The sequence below is a fragment of the Cornus florida genome, unplaced genomic scaffold (assembly GCF_030987335.1).
Source record: "Cornus florida cultivar Cherokee Brave unplaced genomic scaffold, ASM3098733v1 CherokeeBrave_3.0.0_Hap2_Chr05, whole genome shotgun sequence".
NCBI classification, from domain to species: Eukaryota; Viridiplantae; Streptophyta; class Magnoliopsida; order Cornales; family Cornaceae; genus Cornus; species Cornus florida.
The window spans coordinates 103,337,895-103,353,219 of NW_026775575.1; positions in this window are offsets into that span (position 1 = coordinate 103,337,895).

Sequence of the window (15,325 nt, forward strand, 5' to 3'; positions counted from 1 at the left end):
TTTCCAGAAAACTTCAAGTAGTTTTAGATCTTTCCTGAAATGGGTCTCAGGGATTGTTATTGGTTCGAGGATTGGATTGCTCGTATACTGTTCTTCTCCCTACGATTTGATTTCTCTAAAGAATTCTTTATACTCTTTTGCTGACTGGTCAACGGCTGTAACATCAGATATTGCAATGGAGGATCCAAACCCTAAATTTCTCTTTGGAGGTATCTTTCCTCATCATTATTTTGCTAATAATTGGGAATTAATTTGCATTGTATCCACTAACCGGAATGACACTGTGTATATATTTCTTCAAACCAAACAGTTAACAGTTCTCATGGAACCGTACGGTTCGGTTCTAGTTCGGTTCCTACTATACGATTCCGGTTTCAGTTCCGTTTTTAAGGAATCGTCGTGAACGGTTCCGGTTCCGGTTCCGGTTCCGACCGGAACCATGTGCACCCCTAACTCCTCCTACTGCTATCACCGCCGCCATCATCAACTCTCTTAGCCCTTTCCTCAAACACCTTTGGCTCATGCTTCTCCATTCCAACCCTACTCTCATCAACCTCCTCCAAATTGATCTCGGCATGTTATCCACAGAAAAAAATAATAATAATAAATAATAAAAAAAAATTCCCCGGACACCTACGTCGTGTCTGGCGACAATGGCAGAGGCAAACCCTCATCCTTCACATCTCGTCCTCGTTGTCTACTTCGATTATTGGATCCGATTGCTTGAAATCAAATTTGGGGATGAATTCAAGCATGGTGGCGGCACGTTACAGAGGAGAGGGGGATAGGAAGATGAGAGGGGAACCGATGGCAGAAGCTGGGAATTGGGAGGGTTGGACCGCCGTAGGTGTATATGGAGAGGGCAGCGCCGGTGTTCTTGAGAGACATGGTGTAGCCGGAGTGTGCCTCCGCGAAGGCTGTAATACCCCTAATTTCTAAAGGATAGTCCTAGTATTAATTTATTATTTTAATTAAATTTTAATTATTTAATTGTTTATTGGCGTGTTTATTTGCATTAAATGACGACTTATATTATGATATGTTCTTTAATAGTGTTAATTGTTTTATTTAATAGAATTAATTATTTTTCTTTAATAGTGTTAATTGTTTTCTTTAATAGAATATGTTGTTTTCCTTTAATTGAATTAATTATTACATGGATTAGTTATTAATTATGAAAATAGAGTTAGGGTTCTGTTCAAGTTTAAGTTATAACCCGACATAGACTTTAATTAGGATTTTCTGTGGGCCGACCAAGATTCAGTTTAGGGCTTGAATTAAATTTAGGTTTTGTATAAACCTATAAATGTATGTAATAAGACTCTGCCTAGGATTTTAGAACCCTACTCACGGTTGTGGAGGCAGAGAGGGAACAGAGGAGGATTTCAGTAGGTGGTTCGCCAGAAAACTTAGGAAGACGACTGTGCAAGGCTAAAGGCAAGTTCTATCCTTACTCTCTCCCTTGGACTTGTGTTCTTTGCATCTCTATTACAACTCCAGGAGTAAATAAACTGCTAAGTTAATCTGGTTGCATGTTTAGGTTCGTTGTTGACTGTCTGTGGTTAGATGTTTCTGTATTTGTTTGTTTAATGGTTCTGTGTGTATTTCTTGTTCATATTGATGCTGATTAGTGATTAAAGATTTTTATAGTCTCTGGAACTTTATTTTTAATCAGTAGAAACATTAAAGAGGGAGGACAGTTCAACTGGTAGTCGCCGTATATCAAACCAGTGAAGGAGGAGGAGAGAACTGAGCAAACCAGAGAAGGTGATGGCTCCCCACAAGGGTGGAGTCTGCTCCAAAAGAGGTGGAGGCGGCTCCCCTTTGTGAGGAGACGTCTCTTTTCCCCCTCTCTCTTAATTTTTGATATTTTTCCGACTCTGGGGTGGTTTTTGACCTGTCTGAAGTGAACGGGGACTGTACATGAGTATTTGAAAGTAATCTAATGTTATATTGAGACTTCAGAGGATGTGGGAATGGAGGATAAACCACTTAGGGTTTACAGGTTAAGCAGTGAATGTTTCTTAACAATTATGTAAACTATCAGTGGATGCGAGTGATTAAAATAGCTTGTGTCGTTTTAAATAATTTTTCGAGAATGATTATCCAATTTTAATCATGTAACAGTCGTGTAAAATGAGCATATTAAAGTCTATCTTATTTTAATTACGCTTGTTAATATTAGTTGATGACTAAATTTTAGTACTTGTTCATCAATTGCTGGACTGGATGTATAAGCATAATAGGTTGTCTAGGTGTATTGTGCTTGCCATTAAATTAATTGAGGTACCATGTTCCAGTGGTAAAATATAGGCATGTCAGATTACAGAATTGTTATATGCTTATAAAGGATAAATGGAGGTATACATGTGTTGAATGTAATATCAATTATTGGATAATTGTGTAGCGGTATAAAGTAAGCATGTTCAAACATATATTTGGATTATGCTTATCACGAATTAAAGGATGTTTATACTTTTTCATTATGCTATAAGTTATGAGAGAATCATGTAACAGTGGTATAAGACAAACATGTTAGTTTACGAAATTCTGTTATGCCTTGTATGCAATTAATGGATGTAAACATTTATTTATGTTTTGTCAGTTATATGGATGCTGTGGATTAGTTGGTATTTATATTCATTATGTGTATTATCAACTATTGGATGGATGGATTGTATACACCGGTATGGGACGGTGACATATTAGGGACGGATTAGTTTCAAAATACTACATCCTACCTATACGGAATAAGGGAATGAATTATGAAATCAATCATACTTATAATTAAGTCAAAGAAGCTGCACAAGCTGAATGACTAAATGGATTACTTGTTATCCAAGTTAAGTCAAAGAAGCTGAACAAGCTATATGACTAACTAGACTGGTTTGAATGGATAGGAGATGACTTAAAATATATTTTTATGGTACCGCGATACGAGCTTGAGTCTCAGAGTCGTCAGTTAGGGAGCGTATATGTAGTAGGATGCGTAGCTGGATATGAGAGGTTGAGGTATACCCTGTTAGGTTTAGGTACTCATGCCCACCTATGGGTGCGTTTTCACATGTTACCTTCTATTTAGGTTAAGACCCTCTTCATAGTCCAGTGAGAGTTTTGTAGTGTGAATATACATATGTACGGACTATTAGTTATTGTTGAGTTGGTTAGAATGTATATGCGTATCGAGTCTCTGTTTGGATAGTTGTAGGATATAACTTGTTTGTGGGCCTGACCCATTTCTATTTTTCAGGTGTTCGACCGTTCCAGTCGTAGGCTTGATGCTGAACAGAGACCATCACTCACTCTTCCGACGACGTAGGACTTCTCTCCATGGTTTACCATGGATGTTCTTTTAGTAGTTTTCTTTTCAGTTTGGATTATTATTAGGGGTCCACTAGAGATGGATTCCCGAGTTGTATTCATAGAGGTTTCAGAGATTGGTTTTATTTAATTTTTATCAGTTGAGGATTTTATATTGGTATTCGTTTCAACTTTATTATTTTATCTTCTTAAATCTATTTTGTAATCTGTGTTCATTTTAAAATATTAAGTGTTTGATATTCCCTCGGGTTTGGGCCTGGGCCTGATCAACTCGTGTCTTGGATCCGAGGGGTATCACAAAGGCATTGAAGATGATGGCGGTGATGGTGGTGGGAGTATGAGTGGAAAGGCGGAAGTTGAGGCTAATATTAGTCTTCAGCATTTAGAGAGAGAGAAGGGCGGGTTTAACCGGCAAAAAAGGGCATTGCCTATCTTCATATTTTTTTAAATATTGGACACGTGGCGCTCTAATATATTGCTACGTCAGCAGGGAGATAAACTTCATCATCCTGTGCAGGATGGAAGTATTGCTCGCGGAAAAATATTTACAAGAAGGTTGTTTTTGGTTTTGTTCTCTTCTATTTAGTTTTGTTTGGTTACACGATTACAGCATTTTGTACACCCATTAAGTCACCAGTGCCACAATAATAGTGAATCACGCCCATTATTAAATTAATAAATTTTAAATTATAGTAATATTTTTGCTTAAAATTTTAAAAGAAATCAAATTCCTTTTATTTAATTACCATTTAAGTTTTCAATATCTGCAATTTAGATCTTGAAATTTTGGATACTTAATTTTTTCATTTTTATGAAACACCACAACACATTATACTGAAATAGAAAGAGGTAAAATAGAAATAAACTGCGAAAGTTGAGAGAAAAAATGCGAATGTAGTGATTTTGTTCTTCCTTTTCTAGTCATGTTTAGCTATATGGCCATAACAATAGTGTAGAACCCACCAAAATAGTGAAACACACACATGATAAAATTTTAAATGACAAAAATATTAATTTAAAATTTAAAAAATATCAAATATATATTTTAAATTATCAATTAAAAATGTCAACACTTAAAATTCAGATCTAATAATTTTTAGTACTTAATTTTTAATTTTATCAAACAAAAATCATACTGCACTAAAATAGCCGGCCAAAATTCTTTTTGTTGGGTAAGTTCCGACCCGCACGAAAGGCATAATGATATGGGCACTGTCTCCAAGAGAGGCTCAGTGAAATAGACATGTATGTCAAGATGCGAACTACCTGCATCTAGACGTACAGAAAGACCATATGAAGCTTTACTGTGATACCCCTCGACTCTAAAGCCATGGGTGATCAAGTTCGAGCACAGATCCAAGGGATACCAAACAATTAAAGCATACATACGAACACAGAATAATAAAATGAAATAAGAATAAAATAATAAGTTGAAAGAATTCTAAATTAAAAATCCTCAAAAGATTATACATTAATATAATTTTAAACTTTCCAAATCCGTACAACTCGGGAATCCATTTAGTGGACCCCTAATAATTCCAATCGAAAGTAAAATATAGAACCATAATCCAAAACCAAAATATGAAAGGAAATTCTACGTAGTCGGAGGAGTGAGTGACTGTATCTGCTCAGCACGATCAAGCTCTAAGCCTGAAACTGACGAACACTTGGAAAATAAAAGTAGGTCAGGCCCATATGCAAATTCTATCATGTTACAATCTATACAGAAACCCGATACACGGATACATCCTAGATAACTCGGCAATAACTAAAATAGTCGATATAGATATAAATACGCACTATAGAACGCTCACTAGTCTATGGTGTAGTTTAGCATGAATGGAAGGTAACATGTAAATCACACATTACGGTGTGCATGTGTACCTAGACCTACCAGGGAATATCAACTATATCTAGTTATTCATCCTTGGCGATATACGCACTCTAACCATGATTCTGAGACTCAAGCTCATATCACGGTATCATAAGTATATATATAAATCTTCCTAATACAGAAAAATAAAACAAACATCCGATTGTCGTTCAACTGTTTTAATTGACAAGACATGCATCCATATAGGATTTAACTATTTTAGTTAATCAATTCCGTATGTATGAATAGGTAGGACTTAGCATTTTGATCTAATCCATCCTTAATATGCCACCGTCACATACCGGTGCATATAATGCATATGATTCATAAATGATACACACTCATTAGAACATCAAATACATCCAGAGACAAACATAATAGAAATCAAATATAGACAAGATCCTATTATGCATCCGGTATATGATTATAATCATAGAACCTCTATTTAAATTGCTAGAGTAATGATAAACAATTTAAACTATCCATATCCATATAATTGACAGACCAGAAATTATAACAGTTCATCAATTAACACCCATATCAGGATATAATGATAAGCGGAATTATGAACTAAGAACATTATACTTGAATGCCAAAACCACTTTCATACTAGTCCATTTAATTTACTAAAACAAGACTAGCAATTAAATCTTCCACTACTCCTGACAGCATACAATTTAGGATCTAAATTTCATGATGTCTATAACTACAGCAAAAACCAACATTCTTGGGACTTAATTATGTTATATATATCATTGATATAAAATCCCAAAAATAACTTCCATTTCAGTCCATTTAATTTGCTAAAACAACTAGTAATTAAATCTTCCTCCTTCCTTGACAACGTGCATATTAACATTTATAATTCATGATGTGCTCTTACCACAGCCTAAACCAACATTCCTGGTCTTTAACAGATTCAAAACATCTTTAAAAAACCCCCCAATTGAATTACAGAATTCCATTTTAGCCCCTGGAATAAAAAAATATCAGAAAAACACCCCGTAGGGGTGTTTCCAGCAAGGAAGCCGGTTCCCCCTTCATGGGAGCCGGCTCTTACATCTTCAGAGCTGGCTCTCCTTCATGGAGAGCTGGCTCTCTCATCTAGGGAGCCGGCTCCCTCTTTTAGGGAGCCTGCTCTCTCCTTGAGAGCCCTTCTCCGCTTCCTCTGTTTGTCTTCTTCGCTTCTGGCGAAGTTCAATCCTCTGTTCTATTTTTTTTTTTTTTTAGTTCTTAGGGTTTAATCTAAGTCCCAACAATCCTAGAAACTCCTCAAATTCCAATATGAGTTGATTGACAAAAATTCAAAGCATAACCGAAACAGTTTGTGCAAAAAAACTGATTTCAGTTAATTAATCATAAAGACAGTTTATAATTTGGTATAACATGCATCAAACATCTGTTTTAAAGTTTGAATTTATTCCTGGAGACTATATAGCATGCACAGAACACAGGTTTAAGGGAAGGAGTTAGGATAAAACTTGCCTTTAGGTTTTGGTTTGAAACCTTTCAGCCATCGTTTCGACTGCCATTCAACACCTCCGTTGCTCTTGGTTTAACCCAGGAGCAATCCCTTCCTCCTCCTTTAGCCTCCCTTGTTATCTCTCAAGTTTCCCTCTGTTTTCCTCTTAAGAACTATTACGTGCCTCTGTTTTTCCTCTCAAGAACTCTTACGTGAATAGGGTTTTCCAACCCTAGCAGACGTATACTATTCTATATATATAGGCTTTTACTAAACCTACTTCTAATTCCAACCAAATTATAAGTCGGCTACCATAACTTTATAAAATTAAACCCTAAACCTAAACTATATATGACACATACAAATTACAAACCAATTAAGTCCACCTAAGCATACAGAATTAACACAAACAAACCATATAAGCTATTAAATAAAACAAGTCAGGTAAATCAACAATTAACCAAATAATTAAATTAAATAAACAATTAAATTACATAAATAAACAATTACCATTAATTAATTAATTTAAATAAATAAACAAGTAAACAATTAAGCAAGTAAGCACATAATTAAATAAAAACGCAATAAAATTCTTAATTAAAATACCGAGACTATCCTTTTAAAATTAAGAGTATTACATTTACTGTTCCCTGGGATTAACTTTGGGCCTTCCTGCACAGCTTAGGTGAAGGGTGAAGAAGGCCTCTTTTCGGGGGGGCCCGAGCCATCAGTGAGATACCACTCTGGAAGAGTTAGAATTCTAACCTTGTGTCAGGACCTACGGGCCAAAAGACAGTCTCAGGTAGATAGTTTCTATGGGGCGTAGGCCTCTCAAAAGGTAATGGAGGCGTGCAAAGGTTTCCTCGGCCCGGACGGAGATTAGCCCTCGATTGCAAAGGCAAAAGGGAGCTTGACTGCAAGACCCACCCATCGAGCAGAGACGAAAGTCGACCTTAGTGATCCGACGGTGCTGAGTGGAAGGGCCGTCGCTCAACGGATAAAAGTTACTATAGGGATAACAGGCTGATCTTCCCCAAGAGCTCACATCGATGGGAAAGTTTGGCACCTCGATGTCGGCTCTTCGCTACCTGGGGTTGTAGTATGCTCCAAGGGCTGGGCTGTTCGCCCATTAAAGCGGTACGTAAGCTAGGTTTAGAACGTCATGAGACAGTTCAGTGTGGGCATTAGAGCATTGAGAGGACCTTTCCCTAGTACGAAATGACCGGGAAGGACGTACCTCTTGTGTACCAGTTATCATACCCACGGTAAACGCTACACATTCACTAGAATAGTGAAATACACACTATAATAAAAAAATTAAGTGACAGGAATATTAGGCATAGAATCTAAACAATAATCATAGTTTTTATTAACACTTGGAAAATTTTAGTACTTAAAATTCAAATATTAAAATTTTGGGTAAATTGCATTGACACTCTCCTAGGTTTGGGTTAAAAACATTTATCTATAATTTAAATACTTTTTGGACAATGACACCTTTCAGGTTTGGTAAATTGAACAAAGACAAGCCCACCACGATATGAGTACATATTTGCCCTTTAACTTATGAATTGACCCATATAAATTATTAAATTATTTTTATAACTATTAATTGACCAAAACGACCTTCAATAATGAAAAAAAATATATAAAAGCTATATTTTTATTATAACACTTCTAATATCTCCAACCAAGTGAGGACTATCACACTTTTAATAAAAGCCATCATTAATTACTTTTATTATGGGTAAAAGTGTTAAAGTTGATTAAAACTTGATACACAAGGCAGGGCAGGAGCTACATGGGACTAAGTGAGGGCATCCACCCCTATTGATATTATTTATTTATTTTAAATATATATATATATATACTGAACATTTATAATTTTTCTAAAATTATAGTAATGCACTCACTGAAATGATGGCTTTTATTTGTTTTTTCGTTATTGATGGTCATTTTGGTTAATTAATACGAGGTTATAAAGGTAATGTAATGATTTAAAGGGCAAGTACGTACTTTTATTATGGTTGGAGTATCTTTATTTAGTTTACCAAACCAGAGGGGTGTCATTATTAAAAAAGTATTTAAATTATAGATGGCCGTCTTTAACCCCAAATCTAGGGGTATCAGTGCAATTTACCCTAAAATTGTCATTCCTTGATTTCCAGATTTGTAAACACAACACAATGCGCTACACAAAAATAGTTTCTTAAATCAAAGTAGAGATGGAGGGAGAGGTGGAATATTAGACTGTGTATAGACGGATTATTAAAGTTCAGAGAAAAAATTTGATAAAGAAAAAAAAATGAAAGTAAATGTTTGGTTTTCTTCAGTATTATTAATCCCATCATTTATAATTTAGTAATTAATAGTATATTCCACTAGTACATCCACACCGGTAGGGATGCAAGTTGGGCAAGCCTAATCCAGTCCGGTCCCAACCCAACTTCAACCCAAAATCGGGTTGAGTTGGGCTAACCCGAAGTCTACTCAAAAAAGGGTTATGTCCATTACCCGAACCCAAATATTTGGACGGGTCGGGAGGGTTTCGTGGGTCAATTTATTTATTATTATTATTATTATTATTTTTCTTTCAAATATGCAAATTACATTTTCCTTTTTTCATGTTTGTAAACATCAAAAGTTTTAAGAAAATTTTATTTTTCAATTCATTAATACTTGCCATTTTTCTTTTAATAAATACGTAAAAGTGCAAATGCAGAATGTCCATAAGCATACCATCTTTCTGTTTATTACAATTGAAATCTTATTACAAAAAAGCATATTGAAACACTTTTATAATGAACATCCACAAGCATAATATTGAACTTAGTTTTTAATAAGGGCAATAACCATGGTGGATTAAGCGTCATATGCTCAACTGCTGATAATAAATTTCCTGCTACAAATTGTTTCAGTCATATGTGCAAATGTAGAACAAAAACTTAATTTTTTTCACTGCACAATGAAATCAAACTAGGAATAGGAATGCTCTTGGAATCCTAATTCTAATTAAAGTACCCTCTCCAAGTAACATATATGATAATCAAACTGGATTTATGTACTAAAAATATATAGGCAAACACGCGCCCCTAAGCCATAATTGGCTCAATCCCTGACTTTGACAATGATGATGTTGGGCCTCTAAGAGTGGGCGATAATTTATCACTGTGCACATGTAGTTCCAACCACTATATTTCACAAATGGAACTGTCAATACATAATCTCATAAAGAAAAGCATTAAAACATCACAAGTCAACCCAACACAAAGCAAGATATCACCCAACACAGAGCAAAATAGATATCTGATCTGAACTTCTTTTTTCAATTGCCAACTATTGACAGAATGGCTAAGACCTTAAAAACCATAAGCAATTCCTACAAAATGCAAATTAAAAGTATGTAAGATTATACTATTATACATATATCAAGGGGATAAAGTATTCATTAAAGGTTAGAAATTGATTATCGTCTTCGACAACCTTAAGAAATTGTTTTTCTTTTTTTAAAAATTTACCTCAAAACCTGAAGTTGTAGTGTTTGAAGTTGGTTAGGTTTCCTGAACATATCTATTTTCTTCCATGTCTAACATCTTTAAAAATGCTTGTTGCAAAAACATAAAAATATATAAAGTATCAAACAAACTGAATAATATATTACAAAAAAGAAAAAAAGAAAAAAGAAAGATGCAGTCCTGTTGGAGTTGGACAAGAATAAAAAGAGTACACAAGAAATAACACAAAAGAAAAGAAAAAATAAAAGTACGCACTAAGGTATAGTACACTTTCCTAATGCAAACAACATGCCTAAGAGTTTTCCTAGAGTTAATTTTTCTATTAATTTTCAGATCAAGAAAAAATATGGTCATTTATACATACTCCTAGTTGATTTTTGTTTCTTTTAGTTAATACGTACATGATAGGCACAAATAAACAAGTGCATGCATGCACATAGAGAGATTGAAAATTAAGATATAAAAGAAGAGGGAAAAATGATGATTAAATATTCTACATTTTATACTATCACATTGTATTTTAAAAATGGTCTTAATTAATTAATTATCAATGAGTTTTTAATTGAAACAATATCAACTAAGAGCATCTCCAATCCAATGCTATATTGGCTACCATTTCTAAAATATATTAGGAGATGGTAAAAATGGGTTCTCCAATGCAATGCTATATGGGCTGCCAAATTTTAACTTTGCCAAAATTTATGCCAATTGTAGTACAAGAGATAGCTACTTCTATTTCAGAAAAGAGAACGGCAGAGAGAGAGAGAGAGAGGAGGGGGGGGATGGAAACTGAAAGATATGGGTTTTGATTTTTTGAACAATCTGAAATGATATGCCGATATGGGTTCATATATATATATATAAGATCATAAAAAATTTCACCAAATAGGATTTAGTTTGCAAAACAAGAATTACAAACCTTGATTAGTTAATTTAGAAAAAAAAATTAAAACAAAACCCATACGTACAAGTTAGCGTGATTTCCTTCCAACAACACTTCCAAGCATGCGACACCGATCTGATCCTAGCCACTGTCCCCAAATCAGGCACCACTTGGTCCAAGGCCCTTGTCTTCGCCATCTAAATGACAACCCTTTGCTCACTGTCAATCCTCATGACCTCGTACCCTTCATGGAGTTGAATCTCTACTTTGACAAAACCAACCTCCCGAACCTTGAGGATCGAAGTGACCCGAGAGTTTTCGAAAAAATATACAGAAAATCAGAGAGAGGGGGGGCAAGCTTGAGAGTTGAGAGACAGCGGCTGAAGCTTACGAACGGCGAACCCGAACTGGAACAGCGGGTGATGGAGACTGAAAGATATGGGTTTTGAACTTTTGATTCTTGTTGATTTTGTAGTTTGCAGTTGCACAAAGAGAGACAGAGGGGGCAATTTTAGAGTTAAGAACGAGAATAGAGAAGAAGGCGATTGGGGAGGCTAAAATGATTTGCCCTAAATATATATATATTTTTAATAATAATATAATCAAATATATATAATATACATATATATATATATAATATAAATTACTGAAAAATAAAAAAAATTATATAATAATATAATCAAATATATAAATATATATATTGGTCATTTTTTGACTAGATATTTTAGATTTTTGCTTCTTTTTAATTAAGTTTAATTTTAGTTTCCTTCTAATGTCTACAACTTGACTTGGAATGTGCCTAATATTAATATTACTGATGCAAATATGAATGGTGGGAATGGTAGTTGAAAAAAAATTGTGGTTGTGTCAAAAATAGTATTTTGCATGAAATACACCATTGGAACAGAATTGTTAAAATGTAGCATTTTGACACTGTAGCACCTGTCAAAATATAGATTTGGCAGCTGAAAATAACTTTTAGCATTGGAGATGGCCTAACTTGGAAGACCTACCAATATTGCAATTCTAATTGACAGTATTTTTATTTTTTTTCTGCAGATAGTAAGAATTAAACCCCTAATCCCTTGTTCACTTTCAGTTTAAGATCAATGCCATACCAACACTTGGTATAATAGAAAAACTTCTTCTGTTTTTCTTTTTCATTTTCTTTCATTTTCTTAAGTAGTTGCAAGCCAGATCAAACCATTCTAAAAAAGGAAATAAAAATTGGAATTATGAAGAACATATTCAAGCTAAACAAACAAAACAACATAACAATTTTTTTTCTTATCTAATAGTGAAAAGATACCTTGTTAGACAATGTATTGGAATAGAACAAAAAAAACGATCTTAGATCTTAGCATTACTCTATAGACATACTCATTATGAATGAAATTATATATTTGCATCAATTAAATAAGCCTAAAAGAATAGATATAGAAATTCATAACAATTAGAGCAAAGAGGCGTTGTAAGACAACAGAGAAATCAGATATAGATCAATTAAAACCTCTAGCTCAACAAGGATATTGAAAACATCTCACCAGAGAAAAGAATCGCTCTACACAACCAGAACGATTCTTTGATCGAAACCCAGGAAAATCTAAGACATCTGAAGAATTTTAGTGATATAGAGAAGTACACTGAAGCTAAACTTGACTAAACACAGTCCAATAGCGAACTAAAAAGTTGAAGTTATGCAAAATTAACACTTGCAAATACCCATAAACTAAATCTGACATATATACAATTATATAGCAACAAAAATTACTTCTATACTCCTCAAAATAGAAACCGAGAGAGAAAAAAAAAATAATCAGAAAGTTTCTCTCTATTTCAAACAAAGAAGAACTAAAAACAATCAACGAAGAAGAAGATGAGTACAGAGAAAAGAGGAAGACATACCACTAGAAAAGGTCGTTCGGTAGGGAGGTGATATAGAAAGAGAAGAGAAAAACGAGGATAGAGAAAGTTAGGGGTTGTGTTCAACGATGGTGTATGACATCAGTTGATCAGATTTTTCAACGGCTAAAATTCGCTAAGTTAGGGTTGGATTGTAAAATTGTTTAATTTGGAGTTTTGGGTTGGTTCGGATTGAACCCAGTCCAATCCAAACTAGTTTGGATTTTGATAAAATCCTACCTGATTTGAGTCCAATTTTGTGAATTTAAAAGTCTAAGTTCTAAAATTTTTAGACTAAATTCGAGTTGGGCTAGGTTAACTTGCCCAAATTGCACCCCTCAACGTGATAAGCTAAGTATTATTCAAAACATAATGGAAATATATCTAGTGTAACAAAATTTTAAAGACTAAAAAGCCTTTTAATGTCGAAATTACCATGCAAAGGACCCAAATGTAAAATGTCTAAACCCTCTCCACACCCATCAAAACAATGTCCACATACATAATTACAACTCGGGCAAGCCTTGTCGAAAATCCAATTATCGGCTAACAAGCTCCAAGGAAGGGAAATGTTTGGTTGGTGATGATACAAAATCAAATTTAACAAATTTCATGAAATCCAATCAAAATTTGATAGATTACCTTCCTCAACTTTTGTTTTTGCATAGTTCAATCGATCAAAGCAACAAGACTAAAGTGCATCTCTCTAAAGAACATATTTGAAGTCGTGTTGATTCACCTGCTTGACGAATGTTCATCTCTCATCTTTTGACCGTTGTTGCTTCATGATGGTTCTTGAATTTAAAATGTTCTTTTTGGGCCAAGTTCATGTATTTTTGGATTGTGCCTCAACCTTCTGTTCTCATGGACCTCTATTTGTACTGTTGGGAACACATGCAAGTTTTTAAAAACTTTTAAGGGATTTGCAATCATGGATCTTAATTCATCACATAGAGACAAGTTTTATGCAAAAACAAATAAAAGATGATGTATGATTCAATAAACAAATTGAATACTTACATCAAAGGTCTTTCCTCTAAAGTGAACATTCTCACTTATTGTAAATCCCTTTAGCAAGATCCATTCCCCTTCTTCTTGATTATAATCTTCCCTTTAGGAATTACCAATATGCCTTAATGAATGACTTTGGAATCTAGACTTGTGGTAGCCTCCTTTTAGAAGAAAAAACAAACCCTAAAATCTAGAGAGAGAAAGTGTATTCATTTTTCTTGTTCTAAAAGTCACCCACAAAATATACATGGATCCATGTATATATAGGCAAAATAAAAATAAGAATAAGGAAATAATAAATCATTCTCCATCTCTAAATCAACTTTCTCAATTCTAACAGGACTCCAATATCAACTTGGGCTATTGGTGAGAATCCTTTTGGGCTTACTATTTTCTTGGCTCCTATAAATTAATAATTGGTCCGGTCCATTAAACCATATACCCAATTCAATTAATTCATAAATTAATTTCTACTCCACTAAAAGAAATTAATTGTACTCTAATTAAATAGTAAATAACCTCTAAGTCAATGTTGCACTTTGACCCCTCTATGCATAATTATTTATCGGATAATTAAAGCCATCAATCCGATAATATAATTAATATAATTATTTTGTTATCTTTGATTATTTCCGGCTCGATCACAATAAAATATTTATTTGACAAAAATAATAATTTACTAAATAAATATATATAGAAAACATTTGTCTAAAACATATGAAGGCCTTCGAATTTAATTTGTGATCAACCATAATCAAAACAAAATAAATACAAATAACACTGATGCAAATATTGAGAATATAGACTTCTAACTATTAATTACATAATTACTCAAAGTGTCGATCTAAGGATCCCGAGGTATCCGCCGAACAAATCAAAGTAATTATTAATTAATAAAAGTGTCTATACTTCTCTCATGTTTGAGAGTCAAAAGCCATGACTGTGATAGAGAGCAATTGCATACGACAGCTCTCGCAATATATCTCAATCTATCATGAACTCGGTTCAAGTCTTAACTAATTAAATGTCCATCTATAATTACCGACTTTGAACCATTTATGATTACTAATTTATAACATAGTATTAATTGCCATTACATACATTTATAAATATATCTTGTAATTAAGTGGACACAATCAATTCCATAATGAATCGAAAACTAATACATTCCATTCACCAATTGTATAATGTTTTAATAATAATATTCAGATAAGGAACCATAACTTTTACAATCTAAAATAAGAATTTGTTATGCTAGGGCACACATATCCCAACAGCTCCCACTTGCACTTATAGCCAATTCGAATCACATCTAACTCCCATGTTCTCCATATAACGATCAAACATCTTGATCGGTA